At 36.2% G+C, this 17975-nt stretch overlaps 1 protein-coding gene across 1 annotated transcript in view; it reads left to right on the top strand.

Annotated features, from left to right (window-relative positions):
* Window positions 1-391: 391 nt before the first annotated feature.
* Window positions 392-17975, top strand: part of MOB3A (MOB kinase activator 3A) — a 35025-nt gene continuing 17441 nt past the window's right edge. Inside the window, exon 1 of the mRNA XM_074303833.1 lies at window positions 392-503. The gene's annotated coding sequence lies outside the window, so the exon portion shown is untranslated. The remainder of the gene's footprint in view (window positions 504-17975) is intronic.

The following is a 17975-nucleotide window of genomic DNA, read 5'->3' as shown; positions in this document are numbered from 1 at the left end:
TCCTGTCCCCTTCTCCTCCTCCCCCGCCCCCCCCCTCCCGGCAGCTCCGCGCCTAAGGAAGCGGGAGGGCGGAGGGCACTAAATAGCTATGTGACCTTGGGTAATTCATTCACTTCCCTTCTCTTGCCCTTAGTTTCCTCCTCAGTAGAAATGGGGGAAGGGGTGTTGGGCCGGGCGGGGCCGAAAGGACTCTAAACATTTTTGCTAACTCTGGAATCCAAAGAACCTGGTTAAATTTCAGGGGCCTGTTCCCTCTGCCCCTCCCAGCTCTGAGTGCTGGGCGACTACAGGACGGGCCCTTTAAGAAGAAGTAGATCCGGCTCCGGCCTCTGCGAGGGGAGGGGAAGAGGAAGGGAGGGGCGGGCCACCGAACCCTTCTCTCGGAGCGCTCCGCCAGCCTCGGAGAGTTCCGCGACGGAGAGTAGATTTGGACTTCTGGCGCGCCTGCGCAGCTGGGCGGTGGTTGGTCTGCGAAGCGGAGGGGCGTCGCGAGGCTGGAGCAGGTGAGAGGGGCGAGGCCGGGGCGTGGGAGCGCGAGAGTCCTGACAGTTGGAGGGCGGGGAGAGAGGGCAAGCTGGGCTCCCGCCTTTGGGGAGGGGGCGCTTGTCGGGGACGGGGGTCCTCGCGGGCGTTCACGCGAGGCCTCTCTAGGGAGAAGGGCCTCGAGAAGGGTCAGCCAGCTCCGGAGAGGGGGGAGGGGAGTGCCCATCAATCTTGGGGAGACCTCTCAGGCCTCGAGGCCGGGCTGGGTCCTCTTGGCCTCAGTTTCCCCGGCTGTAAAATGAAAGCGTTAACTCCTTACCTCAGTTTCCCCTTGTTTGTGAAAGGAAGGGGAAGGAGGTGTTGTCCCTGGAACGTGTTTTCTTTTGTTTTTTAATTGGAACTTTTATTTCTTTAAATTTAAAAAAACAAATTTTAATTCAAATTTAAATAACTTTTCCTTTATAAAAGCGTTTCCTTTAAAAACATCATTCTGGGAAGTCCTTATCCTCACAAGGCTGTCCTTCCTGACCCTCAGTTTCCTCATCTGTAAAATCAAAAAGAACTAGCAAATTCTCATAAACCCTGGTCTTCTCCGGCTCAGATGTCGGGCGCAGCGAGTGGGGGGTCACCAGCCCCTCCTCTTGGGGGCTCCCAGAGCGGTCTTTACCCCCCCTTCAGGAAAGGGGCCGAGAGTAAGAGGAGGGACACAGCGTGGGCGCCGAGGCCTTGGGAGCCGCTCGAGGGTGTCCGTGAGAGGTTGTGGGGCCTTGGGTCAAGGCTGTTCTGTTGGAGCGTTCTCTGACCTCACCTCTGCTCCTTCCCTTGTGAAACACCGGGAAATGTCCCCCCGAGACTCCGCGCGAACTCTGCATTCTGTGGCATTTCAAAATATGCCTTTTTCAAGCTGAAAGTCGCAGAGCTTTTATTTTTAAAGTAAAAACCTTTAAGAGATTTGGCTCCTGGGGTGTGGTATTTTCTGAGAAAGGGGGAAGCCTCCAGTGTTTGTCCTGGGAGCCACAGTTATAAGTAGTCCAGATGACAGATTAGACCAATACTGCTTTAATTTTCTCTTTTTTTGGGAGGGGGGGGAAGGAGGTACTAATTTTGTTCTTCCTTAGGAAAGCCCTATGCCAGAAATCCCCATGCTGGAAATCCCCACTGTGTGGGTATATTAAGCATCTTAATGTTTTTCCTCCTGTACAAAAATAATTCCCAAGAGTATTTTTAGTGACCCTAATTTTCTGAATTGTGTGAAGTAACTTTCAACTTCCTTCCCTATTAGTTCAGATTACCTAATTTGGTTTTTGGATTATGGGTTTTTTTGGTATTAATTTGTTGAAGGGAGTTAAATACTTAAAAACTTTTAGTGTCAGATTTTTACCACTAGAATTAATATCAACCTAGTCAAGTGATTACAGAGCCTCCTGAGAATTAATCTTAAATTTTACTTCCAACTTTGACACTGAATAAATGCTTCAGTTTCTCGCTTTGTTAAATAGGAATAATATTCAACAGCAACTTTTTCTGAGACTTAAGTATTTAAACCCTATATTTTGGGTACTTTGATGATTGTAGAAATGCTCATTTTAGTACATTATGTTTTTAGAGAGTGTTTTTAAAAAGTAGATTTTTATTGATATCTTGTTTTTATATCAATTAGATTTCACCCATATTCCTTCTCCTTTTCCCTCAGAGAACCCATCATATGTAACAAAAAACTTTTTTAAGAAAGAAAAAAAAATAGCAAAATTTAGCAAAACCTTTTAATAGGTTGAAAAACCTGGCATTATATACCATATCCTCTTCCTCTCCCCTCACCTCAGCAAAAGAATTAGGAGAAGCTGTCTTCTCATGTCATTGCTTTGGGACCAAGCTTGTTCTTTATGATTCTGCAGATCATTTTGTGGTTATTCACATTGCTGTAGTTTTTGGTGCATGGTGTGTTCCTTACTCTACTTACTTGACTTTGCATCAGTTCATGTGTTTTCATGTTCCTGTGTATTCATATTCATCATTTCTTCGAGAAGAGTGAAATGATTTTCTAAACAATTTTAGTGGTGTTTTTTAAGAGTAAAATTGTTCTCTGTACTATATATTATTTTAGAAATTTTATTAATAGGTAACTTTGAGAGGACTTTATTTTTCATCATAATTGTTTTGTAAGAGTGAAGGTTAAAAAACTTTCCCAAATTTAAATTTGAGTGTATTTTTGTATAGACACACATAGACAGACATATAATATATAAAACAAAACTTTTGGAGTTTTAAAATCTTCGTGTGTGTGTTTGTGTGTAAGAGAGAGGGGGGGGGAGAAAGAGAGAGAGAGAGAGAGAGAGAGAGAGAGAGAGAGAGAGAGAGAGAGAGAGAGAGAGAGAGAGAGAGAGAGAGAGAGAGAGAGAGAGAGAGATTGAGAGAGAGAGAGATTGAGAGATTGAGAGATTCTTCCTGTTTTCCTGGAATTTAGAAATTCAATAACTAAACCAGACAGAAGGTGAATCAGACAGTCAACTAAAGGGTGGGTAGAATTGAAAGAAAATCTTCACTGGAAGCTCCCCAAAGCATTTTACCCTAACTTTAAGGGCTAAATAAGAATCTCTATGATAATCAATTTGCCTTTTCTGATTTTAGAGTACTAGTTATCTTTTTGTGATTTATTTATAACTAAGCATAGATTTTTGTCTTGCTTTATTTGAGAAGTTTTCCTTGAATATTTAAAACTATCTTATGATTTTTCAAGGAGTTTTTGGTCCTTTTGGTGTTAAAAAGCAAAGACTAACTCCAGAATTATTGACAAGATCAGAACCAATCCCCCAACCCACACCCCCCATTAATACTTCATATTTTATGAGACCTACCTCTGATCTAATTTGTTAGGCCATTTTGAGGCTAAAAATACTTTTAAAATATTTTCATATCTGTTTCCCACTTAGCACTTTGCCAATTTAAAGTGTCCAATTACGGTTATCTGTTAGAATAAAAGGGATGAGATGTATCTTTGAGTAGATATATTAGGACAAGAACCAGTGCTTTAGAAGAACTAAACTTGATTTTTGACTTTGATTACAACTTATGTGACCCTAGGTAAATCTTTTCTATGTTCCTCCACAATTTTTCTACTTTAATAATGGAACAAGACATAGAGTAATAGCAGCAGGTAGAATGCCAGGCCTGGGGTCAGGAAACACCTGAATTCAAGTCTAGCCTCAGACACTAATACCTGTGAGACCCTAGGCAAGTCAGTTATTCTGTTTGCCTCAGTTTCCTCATCTATAAAGTGAGACTAATAATGGTATCTACCTCCAAAAGTTGAGATCAAATGAGATCTTTTAAAAGGTCTGGTACAACATAGTAGGCACTTTATAAATGGTAGCTCTTATTATTATAATAATCCTTGACTTGATGTACATTGAGGTTTTTTCCTCCCCCCAGGTTATTGTTTATATATTCATAATTAATGGTTTTAAAGGGTTTAAATCAACTTTTGGATTTAATTATCCCAATGGTTTAAAAAAAATTGATCAAATATCCTCACTGTATGAATAAATACTCTTTTTAAATTGTATATATGCACTAGGATATGACTTCTTCTGTCTCACTCAAATCAAAAAGCTTTTACTCTTGAAGCCATTCTGAGAGTTAAACCTGTTTACAGTCCTAAGGTCTGGACTGGTGGGAAAGAATTTTCCCATTGGACCTGCATGACTGTGGCTGTGAGAATTCACCTAGCAGCTGGCTAGTAATTGCTCTGAGGGGACTCCATAAGAGGGTGCAACTTTGGGATAAAGAAGAATGGGGTAGCTTTATTGGAGACCAGTCCCATGTTTGCATACTGAGGAAAGGTTGAGATTCAGATTCTTTTTCTACCCTCTGATTAGTTTTGCTCTTGTAACACTCTCACTATTGACTTAGAAATCTCCAGAAAAGATTATTAAATTGGGAACTGGAATGATCAGCTTTTGTCTGGTATGTGAAGAGAGCACTGAGCCTGGAGTCAGAGAGTCTGGATTCACCTCTCACTTTTGGCTCTAACCATGGGAAACTCCTGGAACTTCATTTCACTCAAAAGTAAAATGAGAGAATCTAAGAGGATGGTTTTTGAGGCAGATCCCTTCCAGTCCTTCCTCTGTGAGCCTATGAAAACAAAGCTGATACTATAGAAGACAGAATGGGCAAGGTCATTGCTTGTAAGTGACCCCTAAGTAAAATCTTAAGGAAAAGGATGGGAGATGATGAGCATTTCACCTTCTACTGCAACAAGAAGCATTCTACAGGCACCAGTAAGGACACACAGGGAATGCACTGGCCAGATAAACAGAAGAAGGTGTAGTGGTATAAAAATAAATGTCAGGAGTACTAATACTAGAATGAACTAAGACTAATGAAGGAAATAGAATGGCAAAAAGTCTGGGTCTTTTAAATCTATATTGGGAGAGAAAGAGGGATCACCGAAGGGACTGAAGCTTTGCTTGAAGTGGATGAATGATGAGAATTGACAACATATTACAGAACTTCTCATTTCTCCTTTTGATTCTGTTTTCATTGCCAATGAGATAATATCTGTGAAGTGATAGGCACTAAGTACTTTTTCCCTTTCTCCTTCCTTCACTTTCCCTCACTGAACTAGAAAAAAATTCACTAACAGGGTTGATAGCCAAAAAAAATGTAGCAATGGTTAAGATAGCATCTAGTTTATTTATTTAGATTACTTGCCTTATATGAACTCCCTCTTGGAGTACAGAAAGAATTGGAAGATATGATTGAGTTTTTTGTGGTGGCAAAGAAATGGAAATTGATGGGGGATGCCAATTGGGAAATGGCTAAACAAGTTGTGTTACATGATTGTGATGGAAAACTATTATGGTATAAGAAATGATGGGCAGGATTCTTTTAGAAAAATCTGAAATGACTTACCTGAAAAAACAAAGTGAAGTGAGCGGAGTCAGAACATTGTATGCAGTAATAGCAATATTGTATGATAATCTGCTGTGAATGATTTAGCTATTCTCAGCAGTATAGAGTTCTAAGACAATTTTGAAGGACTTAGGAGGATGAATGCTGTTGACCACCAGAAAAAAAATTGATGGAGTCTGAATACAGATCAAGACATAATACTTTTTATCTTGTGTGTGTGTGTATGTGTGTGTATTTTGTTTTATAATATGACTAATATGGAAGTATGTTTTGCATGACTGCACATGTATAACCTAGATTAAATTGACTGCCTTCTGAATGAGGTGGGAGACAAAGAGATTATTTGGAGGTCACATTTTAAAAAAATGAATCTTTAAAAATTGTTTTCACGTGCTGTTGTAAAAAGTAATAAAATATTTAATTAAAATATGTATAGTTTCTGAGCTAGTATCAGTAATTTAAAAAAAAAAAAGTTGAAAGATCATGATAAAAAGAAAAGGCCCCAAAATTTTGGAGAAAGGCAAATGGCCTAGTTTTCAAAAGTGAAGTCTATAAGCCAATAACCTTGACTTTGATTCCTGGGAAAATTCTGGGAAAAAGATGGGTAACGTTTCAAAAAAGAAGTTATTATAAATGAACCAATCAGACTTTTTTTTTTTTTTAAGTGCTGGGGAAAACAAAGAACAAAAGTTCACAATGTAGTGGAGGAGATAATATGCAATAAAGATATACAAACAAGCTAAATAAAGGATGAAAAGGAAATGATTAAGAGGGAAAGCACTAAAATTAGGAGGGGTTGGAAAAGACTGCCTGTAAAAGATGGTATAGACAGCCAGCATGGTTTCTTCATGATAGGATTGCTAACTTCATAGATAAAGGGAATGTTGTCATTGTAGTTTACCTAGATTTTAATAAAAGTTTTGAAAAAAAAATGTTTCATGCTACCTTTGTATGGAAGATGGAGAAATAAAGATTAGGTGATACTACAAATAGGCAGCTAGGTGTTGCAGTAGATTAGGTGTTGGCCTTTGAATTAGAAGAGCTTGAGTTCAAATCCAGCCTCAGACAGTTACTAGTTTTATAATCTTGGATAAGTCATCTAATCACCATCTGCTTCAGTTTCCTCATCTGTGGTACTGTTTTAGTTTGCATTATAATCATCATTGTGAAAACTTTTTTTTTCCTGGTTTTTCTTACTTTGACTATCATTTCTTTCTTTCTTTCTTTCTTTCTTTCTTTCTTTCTTTCTTTCTTTCTTTCTTTCTTTCTTTCTTTCTTTCTTTCTTTCTTTCTTTCTTTCTTTCTTTCTTTCTTTCTTTCTTTCTTTCTTTCTTTCTTTCTTTCTTTCTTTCTTTCTTTCTTTCTTTCTTTCTTTCTTTCTTTCTTTCTTTCTTTCTTTCTTTCTTTCTTTCTTTCTTTCTTTCTTTCTTTCTTTCTTTCTTTCTTTCTTTTTTTTTTTTTTAATTTGGCTTTTTATTTACCAGGTATATGCATGGGTAATTGTACAGCATTGGCAATTGCCAAACCTTTTGTTCCAATATTTCCCCTCCTTCCCCTTACCCCCTCCCTCAGATAGCAGGTTGACCAATACATGTTAAATATGTTAAAATATAAATTAAATACAATATATGTACAAAAAGAATCAGACTTTGAAATAGTGTACAATTAGCCTGTGAAGGAAATAAAAAATGCAGGTGGACAAAAATAGAGGGATTGGGAATTCTATGTAGTGGTTCATAGTCGTCTCCCAGAGTTTTTTTTTGCTGGGTGTAGCTGGTTCAATTCATTACAGTTCTATTGAATTGATTTCGTTCATCTCATTGTTAAAGATGTCCAGGGCCATCAGAATTGATCATCATATAGTATTGTTGTTGAAGTATGTAATGATCTCCTGGTCCTGCTCATTTGACTCAGCATCAGTTGATGTAAGTCTCTCCAGGCCTTTCTGAAATCATCCTGTTGGTCATTTCCTACAGAACAATAATATTCCATAATATTTATATACCACAATGTATTCAGCCATTCTCCATCCACTCAGTTTCCAGCTTCTGGCCACTACAAAAAGAGCTGCCACAAACATTTTGGCACATACAGGTCCCTTTCCCCTCTTTAGTATTTCTTTGTGATATAAGCCCAGTAGTAGCAATGCTGGATCAAAGGGTATGCACAGTTTGATAACTTTGGGGGCATAATTCCAGATTGCTCTCCAGAATGGCTGTATTGTTTCACAACTCCACCAACAATGCATCAGTGTCCCAGTTTTCCCACATCCCCTCTAACATTCATCATTATTTTTTCCTGTCATCTTAGCCAATCTGACAGGTGTGTAGTGGTATCTCAGAGTTGTCTTAACTTGCATTTCTCTGATCAGTAGTGATTTGGAACACTCTTTCATATGAATGGAAATAGTTTCAAATTCATTGTCTGAAAATTGTCTATTCATCCTTTGACCATTTATCAATTGGAGAATGGCTTGATTTCTTATAAATTAGAGTCAGTTCTCTATATATTTTGGAAATGAGGCCTTTATCAGAACCTTTAACTGTAAAAATGTTTTCCCAGTTTGTTGCTTCCCTTCTAATTTTGTTTGCATTAGTTTTTTTTTTTTTTTTTTTTTTTTTTTTTTTTTTTTTTGTACAAAGGCTTTTTAATTTGATATAATCAAAATTTTCTATTTTGTGATCAATAATGATCGCTAGTTCTTCTTTGGTCACAAATTTCTTCCTCTTCCACAAGTCTGAGAGGTAAACTATCTAATTTATTTCCTCTATTTAGTTCCTCTAATTTATTTATCATCTCGTTCTTTATGCCTAAATCATGGACCCATTTTGATCTTATCTTGGTATATAGTGTTAAGTGTGGGTCCATGCCTAATTTCTACCAAACTAATTTCCAGTTTTCCCAGCAGTTTTTGTCAAATGATGAATTCTTATCCCAAAAGTTGGGATCTTTAGGTTTGTCAAACACTAGATTGCTATAGTTATTGACAATTTTTTCTTGTGAACCTAACCTATTCCACTAAGCAATTAATCTATTTCTTAGCCAATACCAAATGGTTTTGGTGACTACTGCTTTATATAGTTTTAGATCAGGTACAGCTAGGCCACCTTCATTTGATTTTTTTTTTTTCATTAATTCCCTTAAAATTCTCCACCTTTTGTTCTTCCATATGAATTTTTTTGTTATTTTTTTCTAGATCATTAAAATAGTTTCTTGGGAGTCTGATTGGTATAGCTCTAAATAAATAGATTAGTTTAGGGAGTATTGTCATCTTTATTATATTCGTTCGCCTATCCAAGAGCACTTAATATTTTTCCAATTATTTAAATCTGACTTTATTTGTGTGGAAAGTGTTTTGTAATTTTATGAGTGATTTCTTTACTAATTAGAAAAATAGCCATCCTTATTAATGTCTAACAGAATTGCAACTTTAAAATCTAAATATTCTAAGATATAAAAACTTTATAAATAAATTCTAGATTACTAAAGGTTATAATCCCAAAGGATTACTTTTTTTCAAATAGATCAGATTCTAGTATACATCTTTTTTCTCTTGCCATTCTCCCATGGTGCTCTGCTTCTGGTAGTCTTTTTTGACATGGCTGTAGAGCATAACAACAGCTTCTGTGACTTGAGATTTGTAATTATTTTTAGACCATTTGGAGTAAAAGGTTTTTTTTCCCCTAAGCATTTGAGCCCTTGTATAAAATTTTAAAACCTAACAACTAATAGCCTAAAAACTGAAACATTTTATAAATAGTTTTCAACTAGCAGGAGGATATAAAGAGCATAGGCAACCGGAAGGAAAGTTTTGGTGTGTATCCTCTCTCTTTCTGAACCTCACTTAGGGAGGAGTCAGTGTTGGTTTGTTTTGTAAAAACCATGGGAGGAATTACTTAAAGAAAAAGGGGGAAGTTTATTCATATTAGCTTTAGTTTGGTTTCTTAGCACAAGTGCCCTTCCTATCTCAAGCGGAATGGACGGGAAAATTGAAGGTAATAGTTTTCCTTATAATTTGTTTAGAAATTCATTTAGCACATTATTTTTCCTTGGAAAGGTATGTATCTGGATATGTATACTTTTCATGCTTAATTCTTAACCCATAGTTCTCAACAGAGGAAAAAAAAAAAAAAGAAAGAAAAGAAACACGCTGGAGTCAGTGTGATAGTTTCCTTTTTGAAACCTTGTACCCATTTGTTGTGACAACTAGCCAAGTGCTAGCATAATAAAATTTTATTGCCCAAGTGATTAAACAAACCCCTTATTTTATAGAGGAGAATTAGATTTTCAGAGAAAAAAAATAATCATTCAGTAAAAGCTAACATTTCCATTCCTATCCCCTCCTCCCATAGTTTTTCAAAGGAAGAGACACCTTCCATAAGGTAGTTGCTACATGGCAGTGTTTTCTTTTAGAATGCTCCACTAGATACACTACACACCTTTCAGATTGGCTAAGATTGTCATAATGAGGAATGTTGGAGGGGATGTGGGAAAACTAGGACAATGATACATTGTTGGTGGAACTGTGAACTCCATTCTGGAGAGCAATTTGGAGCTCAAAAAGCTATCAAATTGTGAATACCCTTTGACACCGCAGTGTTTCTACTGGGCTTATATCCTAAAGACATCTTAAAGGAGGGAAAGGGATCCAAAAATGCAAAAATGTTTGTGGGAGCCCTTTTTGTAGTGGAAAGAAACTGGAAACTGAATGGATGCCTATCAGTTGGAGAATGGCTGAATAAATTATGGTATATAAATGCCGTGGAATACTATTATTATTCTGTAAGAAATGAGCAACAGGATGATTTCAGAGAGGTCTGGAGAGACTTATATGAACTGATGCTGAGTGAAGTGAGAAGAACCAGGAGATCATTATACACACCAACAGCAAGACTATATGATGATCAATTCTGATGGACGTGGCTCTCTTCAACAATGAGATAATTCAAACCAGTTCCAGTTGTTCAATAAGGAAGAGAGTTATCTATACCCAGAGAGAAAACTGTGGGAGCTGAGTATGGACCATAACATAGCATTTCCACTCTTTCTGTTATTGTTTGCTTGCATTTTTGTTTTCCTTCTCCGTTTTTTTTTTTTCTTTCTAGATCCGATTTTTCTTGTGCAGCAAGATAGCTGTATAAATATGTATACATATATTGGATTTAACATATATTTTAACATATTTAACATGTATTGGACTACTTGCCATTTAGGGGAGAAGCTGGGGGAAGGAGGGGAAAATTTGGAACAGAAGGTTTTGCAAGGGTCATCGTTGAAAAAATTACCTTTGCATATGTTTTGTAAATAAAAAAGCTATAATAATAAAAAAAATAAGAATGCTCCACTAAGAGTCCAGAAGTTCTTCAGAAAATTACTTCACTTAATACAAAAATTCTTCCCCTTTCTGAGGAGGAGCTCTAATAGAAGCTTTGTAAATGCTAAATTTTAGATTTTTAAAAAATATACACTTCAGAGGCAGCTAAGTGGTGCAGTGACTAGAACACCAGCCCTGAAGTTAGGAGGACCTGAGTTCAAATCTAGTCTCAGACACTTAACATTTCCTAACTGTGTGATCCTGGGCAAGTCACTTAACCCCAGTTGCCTCAGGGGAAAAAAAAAAAGAAAGAAAGAAAAGAAAAAAAAGGATTTCAGTACTAGGGACAAAGCATACCTGATAATATCTGATGAGTTCCAGATATAGAAGGCAAGGAAAGAATTGCTAACATCTGTGTGAAGTGTAAGATCTCACACATTTTGGTAACAAGATGATCTGGTTATCCTGAGAACTAAATTCTTTTGGATTATTTATCTTGGGTAAGTCACTTACCTTCTCTGTAATCTTTCCTCATATCTGCAATAAGTATGTGTGTCTTTCCTACTTACTGAGTACTGCTAGAGAACAGAAAGAAGTAATAAAAAAGACAATTAGAAGTAAGAATTAGATGTGATATTAACATGAAATGAATGACTTTTTGAGTTGTCCTTGTTGGTTTTGGACAATAGCTGAAAATTTGGAAGCAGGAAGTATTTGTCATTTCTTCCTGATTTTTAGACATTTTAGTCTGAACATTTCATCTTTGTTTCTTGACATTTCAAGCTTTCTGTAATCTGGTTCATATCTATTTTTCCAACTTAGTTCCTATTCTTTACATGTTTTATATTCTACTCAGACTGGCCATCCTTGAATTTAACATGCCATCACCTGCCTTCAGACGATTCCTGGAATCTGCAAAATGTCTCTTCGCACCACCCTTCCCTTATGCCTGGAATGTACTGTTTCTTCACTTCTACCTCTTGGAAGCTCTAGTTGAAGACTCAGCTCTGGAGTTATCTCCTACTGGAAATCTTTCCTAGTCTCACATGTTCTTAAGAATAGGTTTTTCCTTCTCAGCTTGTTTTGTTTGCCTAACTGTGTATGTTACATCTTTTAAGTTCCATGAAAACTCTGTGAGTACAGCAACTGTTTTTCTTTGTCCTTAGTGTCTAGATCTAAAACCGAACACGAGAAATTATTTCCTACTCTTGTACATCTTAACTATCTCTTGACATTATCCCATATTTTGTCCTTCCTTGCTTTTTTTTCTTTTGAAGCGATAATTTCTCTCACAAAGTCCAATTCTACTCAGATATTTTTTTCTCTTCCCATGTTCTATCACTTGGTAGCTTGTTCCTGAAACTCTCTCTCCCACCTCCATTTTCCCATCTCTCCCTATCTTTTGGCTGTCTTCCAAATATAGGACTGACTTTGCTACATCCTTTAAAAAATCTTATTTGACCTCTTATCTCCTCAAGTTATCATCTTATATCTCTCTTCCTTTTGACAACCAAGTTCCCACTTTTAAAGAAGCTATATATAACCCTATAAAATCTCTTATCACTCATCTTAAACTACTCTCTCCAAGGTTACCTGTAGTCTCTTAATTGCCAAATCTATTGGTCTTTTCTCAGTCTTCATCCTTCTTGTGGCATTTGATATTATTCACCTCCCTCTTCTCCTGGATACTCTCGTATCTCTGGGTTTTCATAATATCTCCCTCTTGAGGTTCTCTTAATTTGTCTCTTTGGCTGATCAGGTATACACAACTCATCCCCAAACTCAGGCTTTTGTCCTAGTCCCTCTTTTATTCTTTTTTCTGTGCCCTCTTTCTTGGTGATTTCATCAGTTTCTATGAATTTAATGATCCCTCCCCCCCCCCCCCCTCTCTCTCTCTCTCTATCTATATATCTATATATATCTATATCTATATCTATATATCTATATATCTATATATATATATATATACTGTATGTACTATATGTTCATTTTTGTATCCAATGAGCATTTCAAATACTTCATGTCCAAAATAAAACTCATTCTCTTCTCTCTCATCTCTCTCATCTCCTCTTTACTGATCTTCCTATTTCTTTTGAGGGCATATAGTTGCTCTTCCACTCATTCAGGTTATAACTTCAATCTTGTCCTCTATTTTTCATTCTCATCCTCCTTATATATTCATTCATTTACCAGGTGGTGTCAGCTCTATCCCCACATCTCTTGCTTCCATTTCCATGACACATACATTCTTTAAACATAGTTCCCTGTTACCTCCAGGAGCAAATATAAACTCTTCTCTTTGGCATTTAAGGCTCTTCACAACCAAGCTTCTCCTTATCTATTTTTGTGTAGTCATATACTTTAACTTCTAAACATTTTCATTTCTGTTACTCCTTTCTGTTCTCTAGTACTACTAAGTAACTAGAACAGGTACTATTAATCTTTCTGGGTATGTGAACTAATCAGTTCCCAAGAAGCACAATGATAACTTTGTATATCATTAAATATGTACCTAGATTAAATTAGAACACAGTTTTGTTTGGTTACAACAATAAACTCCATGCACATAATGCTAAGTCTATAGCTTGGTGCTTATACACCATGTTTATCAGTTTATAAATCATCTCTTGAAGTGGGGTTGGGGTGAGGGGAATTTAAGAGAATGTAAAAATTGGTGGAATAATAGCAAAGCATTTAAAGGTTTGGAAAGGGTCTTATTCACACACATATATGTATGTATATATATTGATACATACACAAATATTACCTCATTTTGTCCTCATAATCACTTTGTGAAATAGATGCTATTATTATTCCCATTCTTTGGAAGAGAAAACTGAGGCTGAATGAAGTTTAAATGGCTTAGGCAACTAGGTGGCACAGTGTATGAGATACTGCATCTGGAGTCAAGAAGACCTGAAGGGGCAACATTAGAAACAGATACTTGTGAAGATAAATTGAGATGATGTTTGCAAAGTGAGTTGAAAACTTTAAAGTTCTATATAAATACTAGTTGTTAATAAATATCATTACTTGTCTAAGTGTTTATCAAGGAATTTGAACTTGGACTTTCTAGACTCCTAAATTCAACTACATGTTGACTATACCACCTAGTTGGAAGAACAAAGTATCCTAAAGAGATAGATCTGGATGTCTAAGAAATTTATGGAGTCAAGAATTTCAAGGGAATTAATGAAAAACAATGAAAATGAAGGTGGCCTAACTGTACCAGATCTAAAACTATATTATAAAGCAGTGATCATCAAACCCATTTGGTACTGGCTAAGAAATAGAATAGTCAATCAGTGGAATCGGTTAGGTTCACAGGACAAAATAGTAACTATAGCAATCTAGTGTTTAACAAATGCAGAGACCCTAGCTTTTGGGATAAGAACTCACTATTTGACAAAAACTTCTGGAGAATTGGAAACTAGTATGGCAGAAACTAGACACTGACCCACACCTAATACCGTATACCAAAATAAGTTCAAAATGGGTCCATAATCTAGATATAAAGAATATTATAAACAAATTAGAAGAACATAGGATAATTTTTACTTCTCAGACCTGTGGAAGAGGAAGGTATTTGTGACCAAAGAAGAACTGGAGATCATTACTGATCACAAAATAGATAATTTTGATTATATTAAATTAAAAAGGTTTTGTACAAACAAAACTAATGCAGACAAGATTAGAAAGGAAGCAATAAACTAGGAAAACATTCTTACATTCACAGGTTCTACTAAAGGCCTCATTTCTAAAATATATAGAGAATTGATTCAAATTTATAAGAATTCAAGCCATTTTCTAATTGATAAATGGTCAAAGGATATGAACAGACAATTCTCAAATGAAGAAATTGAAACTATTTCTAGTCATATGAAAAGGTGCTCTAAATCACTATTGATCAGAGAAATGCAGATTAAGACAACTCTTGAGATACCACTACATACCTGTCAGATTGGCTAAGATGACAGGAAACAGTAATGACAAATGTTCGAGGGGATGTGGGAAAAGTGGGACACTGATACATTGTTGGTAAAATTGTGAAAGGATCCAGCCAGTCTGCAGAGCAGTTTGGAACTATGCTCAAAAAGTTATCAAACTGTGCATACTCTTTGATCCAGCAGTGTTACTACTGGGTTTATATCCCAAAGAGATCTTAAGGGAAGGAAAGGGACCCACATGTGCAAAAATGTTTATGGCAGCCCTTGCCACTGCAAGAAACTGGAAACTGAATGGATACTCATTAATTGGAGAATGGCTGAATAAATTATGATATATGAATGTTATGGAATATTATTGTTCTGTAAGAAATGACCAACAGGATGATTTCAGAGAGGCTGGGAGAGACATGAACTGATACTAAGTGAAATGGGCAGAACCAGGAAATCATTATACATAGCTACAATAAGATGATACTATGATCATATCTGATAGATATGGCTGTCTTCAATAATGAGATGATTCAAACCAGCTCCAATTGTCCAGTGATAAAGAGAGCCATCCACATCCAGAGAGAGGACTGTGGAAACTGAGTGTGGTTCACAACATAGCATTTTCACTCTTTTTTTGTTGTTTGCTTTCATTTTACTTTGATTCTTTTTTTTTCTTGTGCGGTATGATAATTGTATAAATAAGTATACATATATTGGATTTAACATATATTTTTTACCATATTTAGCATATATCGGACCACTTGCCAGTAGGGGAGGGCATGGGGGAAGGGTGAAAAATTGGAATACAGGGTTTTGCAAGGGCTAATGTGGAAGAATTGTCCACTGTTTTGAAAAATAAAAAGCTTTAATTACAAAAAGAAAAAGAAACTTATGTCCAAACTCAGGTTTAAAAATATATAACAAGTAACTGACAATAAATATAGAAGACTAGTCCCATTCTGTAAGAATTATGCCAGGACTACTAAAACCTCCAAAGGTATCTACCATTGTATCAGTCAAGAGCACAGGAAGCAGGCCACGGCACAGCAGGTAATACACTATATCCCCACATTCCCATCCATTGTTCATCCCCAGGATTCCTAGAATAAGCAGCTAGGGGCATGTTTTGGTCTGTTTCATTAGAGGATCTATTCAAGATCCCAGATTTACTAGAACAAGGATTCTTAACGTGGTACCCAGGAACTTATTTAATATTTTGATAAATGTACTTCAACACAAGTGGTTTTTTATATTAATGGTTTATTATGGTTTATTTTTATGCATTTACAAACATGATTCTCAGGGGAAATCTGTTGGCTTCACCATCCTGCCAAAGACATAAAGGTTAACCTATACTCCAAAATAATAGATCTTTTACCCTCTTTGTATCTTAGTTTCTTTATCTATAAGAGGAAACTCAAAGGAAGGAAACAAACACTTATTAAATACCTACTACATGTCAGACACTGATGTTCAGAAAAGCCGAAGTTTAAGTGCTTTACAGTTATTTTATTTGATCCTTAGGACAACCTTGGGAAAGTAGATGCTGTTGTCCCCATTTTACAGTTGAGGAAACCAAAGCAGGCAGAAGTTAAAACAATTTGCCCAAAGTACACATTTAGTTTTTGAGGGCAAATTTGAACTTGGATCTTACTGACTCCAATACACAGTAGTCTATCCCCTGAGCCACATAGCTACATGCTACAGGGAATATCTTCATCTTAATAGGATGGCTAGGGAAGGGTCTGGCCTTCAAGATAATGGAACACATTTCATGACCTTTACATCTCGATGAGTCTCTGTATTTATGGTTACCTGAAAAGCAGAGCTATGCTGGAAACTGCTTTAACCAGTGAACAGATTATTAAGTTTTCACTGAAATTACAAATCAGCACTTGATTTATTGTTGTATTCATTGTCTAGACTTAAAGAAAGTTATATAGAAAATGTTAGTAAACTGAGGCAGTCAGGCAACTTGCCCAGAGTCTCACAGGCAGTAAGTGTCTGAAGCTAAATTTGAACTTGTGGCTTTCTGATTCCTGAGTGGTGCTCTATCCATTATGCTGCCTATTTCTAATGTTGTCTCTTCAGATTTTAAATTCTATGATCCATTGAATCTAATATTGTCTCCACACTATGGATAGGCATCAGAGTTGTGCGAAAGTGGAATTAAGATGGAAAATAGCTAATAGTAAATAATTGTCATGGATGAAGATGGGATGTTCCTGATTTGTAGACAAAATCTAGGATGTGGGAGTCAAAACAAATCTTTTCCTCTTCCTAATCATTTTCTATACTACTGCCAAAATAATTTTCCCCAAATTCCACTTTAATCATGTCACTTAAGAAAGCTTTGCCTACAAAAAGATTATACTTTGATCAATTCTGATGGACAAGGCTCTCTTTAACAATGAGATGATTCAGACCAGTTCCCAATGGTCTTGTGATGAAGAGAGCCATCCACACCCAAAGAGAGGACCATGGTTCACAATATAGCATTTCACTCTGTGTTGTTGTTTGCTTGCATTTTATTTTCTTTCTCATTTTTTCCTGTTTGACTTGATTTGATTTTTCTTGTGCAGCAAGATAATTGTATAGATATATTAGATTTAACATATATTTCTACCATATTTAACATATATTATGTTGGATTACTTGCCATCGAGGGGAGGAGATACAGGAAAGGGCGGAGAAATGGAACACAATGTTTTGCAAGAGTTAATGGATTATCCATGAAAAAATTATCCATGCGTATATTTTGAAAATAAAAATCTTTAATTTTAAAAAAGGAATGCATATAAACATTCAATTCTCCATTTTATAACATTTGCTGTTTTGTAAAGTATGCAATAAACTTCATATTACATTTAAAAAAAGAAAAAAGAAAGCTTTTTCCATTTCCTTATTGCTTAAAAAATAAAGCCCAATTTAGGGATTCAGAGACATCTATAATTTTGTGCTAGCTTTCATTTGTCCAGTACCTAAATGGTGCAATGAATAGAGCATGTGGCTTGGAATAAGAAAGACCAGTATTTCTGAGTTCAAATATAACTTTGGGTGCTAGCTGTGTGCTGGTGAACTAGTCATTGCCTTAGTTCCTCATCTGTAAAATGAGCTGGAGAAGAAAATGACAAACCACTCCAAGGAAACCTCAAATGGGGTCACAAAAAGTCATATGTGACTGAAATGACTGACAACATTTGTTCCTTACCTCTAATTATTTCTTATTCACCATAGACTTTTCTATACCCAGAATATAGTTATACATTTCTTTGTCAGTCCAGTTGCTTTGACTCAAATGTTTTAACCTTTTTCTTTTCTCCTCTTGA

The sequence above is a fragment of the Sminthopsis crassicaudata genome, chromosome 1 (genome assembly GCF_048593235.1).
Source record: "Sminthopsis crassicaudata isolate SCR6 chromosome 1, ASM4859323v1, whole genome shotgun sequence".
Classification (NCBI taxonomy): Eukaryota; Metazoa; Chordata; class Mammalia; order Dasyuromorphia; family Dasyuridae; genus Sminthopsis; species Sminthopsis crassicaudata.
The sequence above is the reverse complement of the archived record's forward strand: the minus strand, read 5'-3'. Positions and strand labels throughout refer to the sequence as shown.